We start from the raw sequence: 7,094 nt of genomic DNA on the forward strand, positions 1-7,094 counted from the left end.
GATTCCCCAAAAAGGTTTCGAAAAACGTCGACCGTGACTCGGTTTTTTTAGCACGTACTTCAAACGTCCCAGATTAAGGTTACCGAATTAGGGTCTCGAATTTAAGCACTCTTTTACTGTTTTATGCTATCCGTTTCTTCGAAATTCGATTCTAAATCATCAGTCCTAATGATTCGCCACAAAAGTTTCGAAAAACATCGACCGTGACTCCATTTTTTAGCACGTACTTCAGACGTCCCAGATTAAGGTTTCCGAATTAGGGTCTCGATTTTCAGCACTCTTTAATTTTTTTATGCACTCCGTTTCTTCGAAATTATATTCTAAAATATCCGGCCTTATGATTCACCAAAAAAGTTTCGAAAAACGTCGACCGTGACTCGGTTTTTTTAGCACGTACTTCAAACGTCCCAGATTAAGGTTACCGAATTAGGGTCTCGATTTTAAGCACTCTTTTACTGTTTTATGCTATCCGTTTATTCGAAATTTTATATTAAATCATCAGTCCTAATGATTCGCCACAAAAGTTTCGAAAAACATCGACCGTGACTCCATTTTTTAGCACGTACTTCAAACGTCCCAGATTAAGGTTTCCGAATTAGGGTCTCGATTTTAAGCACTCTTTTACTGTTTTATGCTATCCGTTTATTCGAAATTTTATATTAAATCATCAGTCCTAATGATTCGCCACAAAAGTTTCGAAAAACATCGACCGTGACTCCATTTTTTAGCACGTACTTCAAACGTCCCAGATTAAGGTTTCCGAATTAGGCTCTCGATTCTAAGCACTCTTTTACTGTTTTATGCTATCCGTTTCTTCGAAATTCGATTCTAAATCATTAGTCCTAATGATTCGCCACAAAAGTTTCGAAAAACATCGACCGTGACTCCATTTTTTAGCACGTACTTCAGACGTCCCAGATTAAGGTTTCCGAATTAGGGTCTCGATTTTCAGCACTCTTTAATTTTTTTATGCACTCCGTTTCTTCGAAATTATATTCTAAAATATCCGGCCTTATGATTCACCAAAAAAGTTTCAAAAAACGTCGACCGTGACTCGGTTTTTTTAGCACGTACTTCAAATGTCCCAGATTAAGGTTACCAAATTAGGGTCTCGATTCTAAGCACTCTTTTACTGTTTTATGCTATCCGTTTCTTTGAAATTCGATTCTAAATCATGAGTCCTTATAATTCACCACAAAAGTTTCGAAAAACATCGACCGTGACTCAATTTTTTAGCACGTACTTCAAACGTCCCAGATTAAGGTTTCTGAATTAGGGTCTCGATTTTAAGCACTCTTTAATTGTTTTATGCACTCCATTTGTTCGAAATTATATTCTAAAATATCCGGCCTTATGATTCCCCAAAAAGGTTTCGAAAAACGTCGACCGTGACGGTTTTTTTAGCACGTACTTCAAACGTCCCAGATTAAGGTTACCGAATTAGGGTCTCGATTTTAAGCACTCTTTTACTGTTTTATGCTATCCGTTTCTTCGAAATTCGATTCTAAATCATCAGTCCTAATGATTCGCCACAAAAGTTTCGAAAAACATCGACCGTGACTCCATTTTTTAGCACGTACTTCAGACGTCCCAGATTAAGGTTTCCGAATTAGGGTCTCGATTTTCAGCACTCTTTAATTTTTTTATGCACTCCGTTTCTTCGAAATTATATTCTAAAATATCCGGCCTTATGATTCCCCAAAAAGGTTTCGAAAAACGTCGACCGTGACTCGGTTTTTTTAGCACGTACTTCAAACGTCCCAGATTAAGGTTACCGAATTAGGGTCTCGATTTTAAGCACTCTTTTACTGTTTTATGCTATCCGTTTATTCGAAATTTTATATTAAATCATCAGTCCTAATGATTCGCCACAAAAGTTTCGAAAAACATCGACCGTGACTCCATTTTTTAGCACGTACTTCAAACGTCCCAGATTAAGGTTTCCGAATTAGGGTCTCGATTTTTAGCACTCTTTAATTGTTTTAAGCACTCCGTTTCTTCGAAATTATATTCTAAAATATCCGGCCTTACGATTCACCAAAAAAGTTTCGAAAAACGTCGACCGTGACTCGGTTTTTTTAGCACGTACTTCAAAAGTCCCAAATTAAGGTTTCCGAATTAGGGTCTCGATTTTCAGCACTCTTTAATTGTTTTATGCACTCCGTTTCTTCGAAATTATATTCTAAAATATCCGGCCTTACGATTCACCAAAAAAGTTTCGAAAAACGTCGACCGTGACTCGGTTTTTTTAGCACGTACTTCAAACGTCCCAGATTAAGGTTACCGAATTAGGGTCTCGATTCTAAGCACTCTTTTACTGTTTTATGCTATCCGTTTCTTCGAAATTTGATAATAAATCATCAGTCCTAATGATTCGCCACAAAAGTTTTGAAAAACATCGACCGTGACTCCATTTTTTAGCACGTACTTCAGACGTCCCAGATTAAGGTTTCCGAATTAGGGTCTCGATTTTCAGCACTCTTTAATTGTTTTAAGCACTCCGTTTCATCGAAATTATATTCTAAATTATCCGGCCTTACGATTCACCAAAAAAGTTTCGAAAAACGTCGACCGTGACTCGGTTTTTTTAGCACGTACTTCAAACGTCCCAGATTAAGGTTACCGAATTAGGGTCTCGATTTTAAGCACTCTTTTACTGTTTTATGCTATCCGTTTCTTCGAAATTCGATTCTAAATCATGAGTCCTTATAATTCACCACAAAAGTTTCGAAAAACATCGACCGTGACTCAATTTTTTAGCACGTACTTCAAACGTCCCAGATTAAGGTTTCCGAATTAGGGTCTCGATTTTAAGCACTCTTTAATTGTTTTATGCACTCCATTTGTTCGAAATTATATTCTAAAATATCCGGCCTTATGATTCCCCAAAAAGGTTTCGAAAAACGTCGACCGTGACTCGGTTTTTTTAGCACGTACTTCAAACGTCCCAGATTAAGGTTACCGAATTAGGGTCTCGATTTTAAGCACTCTTTTACTGTTTTATGCTATCCGTTTCTTCGAAATTCGATTCTAAATCATCAGTCCTAATGATTCGCCACAAAAGTTTCGAAAAACATCGACCGTGACTCCATTTTTTAGCACGTACTTCAGACGTCCCAGATTAAGGTTTCCGAATTAGGGTCTCGATTTTCAGCACTCTTTAATTTTTTTATGCACTCCGTTTCTTCGAAATTATATTCTAAAATATCCGGCCTTATGATTCCCCAAAAAGGTTTCGAAAAACGTCGACCGTGACTCGGTTTTTTTAGCACGTACTTCAAACGTCCCAGATTAAGGTTACCGAATTAGGGTCTCGATTTTAAGCACTCTTTTACTGTTTTATGCTATCCGTTTATTCGAAATTTTATATTAAATCATCAGTCCTAATGATTCGCCACAAAAGTTTCGAAAAACATCGACCGTGACTCCATTTTTTAGCACGTACTTCAAACGTCCCAGATTAAGGTTTCCGAATTAGGGTCTCGATTTTTAGCACTCTTTAATTGTTTTAAGCACTCCGTTTCTTCGAAATTATATTCTAAAATATCCGGCCTTACGATTAACCAAAAAAGTTTCGAAAAACGTCGACCGTGACTCGGTTTTTTTAGCACGTACTTCAAAAGTCCCAAATTAAGGTTTCCGAATTAGGGTCTCGATTTTCAGCACTCTTTAATTGTTTTATGCACTCCGTTTCTTCGAAATTATATTCTAAAATATCCGGCCTTACGATTCACCAAAAAAGTTTCGAAAAACGTCGAGCGTGACTCGGTTTTTTTAGCACGTACTTCAAACGTCCCAGATTAAGGTTACCGAATTAGGCTCTCGATTCTAAGTACTCTTTTACTGTTTTATGCTATCCGTTTCTTCGAAATTCGATTCTAAATCATTAGTCCTAATGATTCGCCACAAAAGTTTCGAAAAACATCGACCGTGACTCCATTTTTTAGCACGTACTTCAGACGTCCCAGATTAAGGTTTCCGAATTAGGGTCTCGATTTTCAGCACTCTTTAATTTTTTTATGCACTCCGTTTCTTCGAAATTATATTCTAAAATAAACGGCCTTATGATTCACCAAAAAAGTTTCAAAAAACGTCGACCGTGACTCGGTTTTTTTAGCACGTACTTCAAATGTCCCAGATTAAGGTTACCAAATTAGGGTCTCGATTCTAAGCACTCTTTTACTCTTTTATGCTATCCGTTTCTTCGAAATTCGATTCTAAATCATCAGTCCTAATGATTCGCCACAAAAGTTTTGAAAAACATCGACCGTGACTCCATTTTTTAGCACGTACTTCAGACGTCCCAGATTAAGGTTTCCGAATTAGGGTCTCGATTTTCAGCACTCTTTAATTGTTTTATGCACTCCGTTTCTTCGAAATTATATTCTAAAATATCCGGCCTTATGATTCACCAAAAAAGTTTCGAAAAACGTCGACCGTGACTCGGTTTTTTTAGCACGTACTTCAAACGTCCAAGATTAAGGTTACCGAATTAGGGTCTCGATTCTAAGCACTCTTTTACAGTTTTATGCTATCCGTTTCTTCGAAATTCGATTCTAAATAATCAGTCCTAATGATTCGCCACAAAAGTTTCGAAAAACATCGACCGTGACTCCATTTTTTAGCACGTACTTCAAACGTCCCAGATTAAGGTTTCCGAATTAGGGTCTCGATTTTCAGCACTCTTTAATTGTTTTATGCACTCCGTTTCTTCGAAATTATATTCTAAAATATCCGGCCTTATGATTCACCAAAAAAGTTTCGAAAAACGTCGACCGTGACTCGGTTTTTTTAGCACGTACTTCAAACGTCCAAGATTAAGGTTACCGAATTAGGGTCTCGATTCTAAGCACTCTTTTACTGTTTTATGCTATCCGTTTCTTCGAAATTCGATTCTAAATCATCATTTCTAATGATTCGCCACAAAAGTTTCGAAAAACATCGACCGTGACTCCATTTTTTAGCACGTACTTCAAACGTCCCAGATTAAGGTTTCCGAATTAGGGTCTCGATTTTCAGCACTCTTTAATTGTTTTATGCACTCCGTTTCTTCGAAATTATATTCTAAAATTTCCGGCCTTATGATTCACCAAAAAAGTTTCGAAAAACGTCGACCGTGACTCGGTTTTTTTAGCACGTACTTCAAACGTCCCAGATTAAGGTTATCGAATTAGGGTCTCGATTTTAAGCACTCTTTTACTGTTTTATGCTATCCGTTTATTCGAAATTTTATATTAAATCATCAGTCCTAATGATTCGCCACAAAAGTTTCGAAAAACATCGACCGTGACTCCATTTTTTAGCACGTACTTCAAACGTCCCAGATTAAGGTTTCCGAATTAGGGTCTCGATTTTCAGCACTCTTTAATTGTTTTAAGCACTCCGTTTCTTCAAAATTATATTCTAAAATATCCGGCCTTACGATTCACCAAAAAAGTTTCGAAAAACGTCGACCGTGACTCGGTTTTTTTAGCACGTACTTCAAACGTCCCAGATTAAGGTTACCGAATTAGGCTCTCGATTCTAAGTACTCTTTTACTGTTTTATGCTATCCGTTTCTTCGAAATTCGATTCTAAATCATTAGTCCTAATGATTCGCCACAAAAGTTTCGAAAAACATCGACCGTGACTCCATTTTTTAGCACGTACTTCAGACGTCCCAGATTAAGGTTTCCGAATTAGGGTCTCGATTTTCAGCACTCTTTAATTTTTTTATGCACTCCGTTTCTTCGAAATTATATTCTAAAATATCCGGCCTTATGATTCACCAAAAAAGTTTCAAAAAACGTCGACCGTGACTCGGTTTTTTTAGCACGTACTTCAAATGTCCCAGATTAAGGTTACCAAATTAGGGTCTCGATTCTAAGCACTCTTTTACTCTTTTATGCTATCCGTTTCTTCGAAATTCGATTCTAAATCATCAGTCCTAATGATTCGCCACAAAAGTTTTGAAAAACATCGACCGTGACTCCATTTTTTAGCACGTACTTCAGACGTCCCAGATTAAGGTTTCCGAATTAGGGTCTCGATTTTCAGCACTCTTTAATTGTTTTATGCACTCCGTTTCTTCGAAATTATATTCTAAAATATCCGGCCTTATGATTCACCAAAAAAGTTTCGAAAAACGTCGACCGTGACTCGGTTTTTTTAGCACGTACTTCAAACGTCCAAGATTAAGGTTACCGAATTAGGGTCTCGATTCTAAGCACTCTTTTACTGTTTTATGCTATCCGTTTCTTCGAAATTCGATTCTAAATAATCAGTCCTAATGATTCGCCACAAAAGTTTCGAAAAACATCGACCGTGACTCCATTTTTTAGCACGTACTTCAAACGTCCCAGATTAAGGTTTCCGAATTAGGGTCTCGATTTTCAGCACTCTTTAATTGTTTTATGCACTCCGTTTCTTCGAAATTATATTCTAAAATATCCGGCCTTATGATTCACCAAAAAAGTTTCGAAAAACGTCGACCGTGACTCGGTTTTTTTAGCACGTACTTCAAACGTCCAAGATTAAGGTTACCGAATTAGGGTCTCGATTCTAAGCACTCTTTTACTGTTTTATGCTATCCGTTTCTTCGAAATTCGATTCTAAATCATCAGTCCTAATGATTCGCCACAAAAGTTTCGAAAAACATCGACCGTGACTCCATTTTTTAGCACGTACTTCAAACGTCCCAGATTAAGGTTTCCGAATTAGGGTCTCGATTTTCAGCACTCTTTAATTGTTTTATGCACTCCGTTTCTTCGAAATTATATTCTAAAATTTCCGGCCTTATGATTCACCAAAAAAGTTTCGAAAAACGTCGACCGTGACTCGGTTTTTTTAGCACGTACTTCAAACGTCCCAGATTAAGGTTACCGAATTAGGGTCTCGATTTTAAGCACTCTTTTACTGTTTTATGCTATCCGTTTCTTCGAAATTCGATTCTAAATCATCAGTCCTAATGATTCGCCACAAAAGTTTCGAAAAACATCGACCGTGACGCCATTTTTTAGCACGTACTTCAGACGTCCCAGATTAAGGTTTCTGAATTAGGGACTCGATTTTCAGCACTCTTTAATTTTTTTATGCACTCCGTTTCTTCGAAATTA

The sequence above is a fragment of the Cucurbita pepo genome, chromosome 5, assembly GCF_057944985.1.
Source record: "Cucurbita pepo subsp. pepo isolate OVF chromosome 5, ASM5794498v1, whole genome shotgun sequence".
NCBI classification, from domain to species: Eukaryota; Viridiplantae; Streptophyta; class Magnoliopsida; order Cucurbitales; family Cucurbitaceae; genus Cucurbita; species Cucurbita pepo.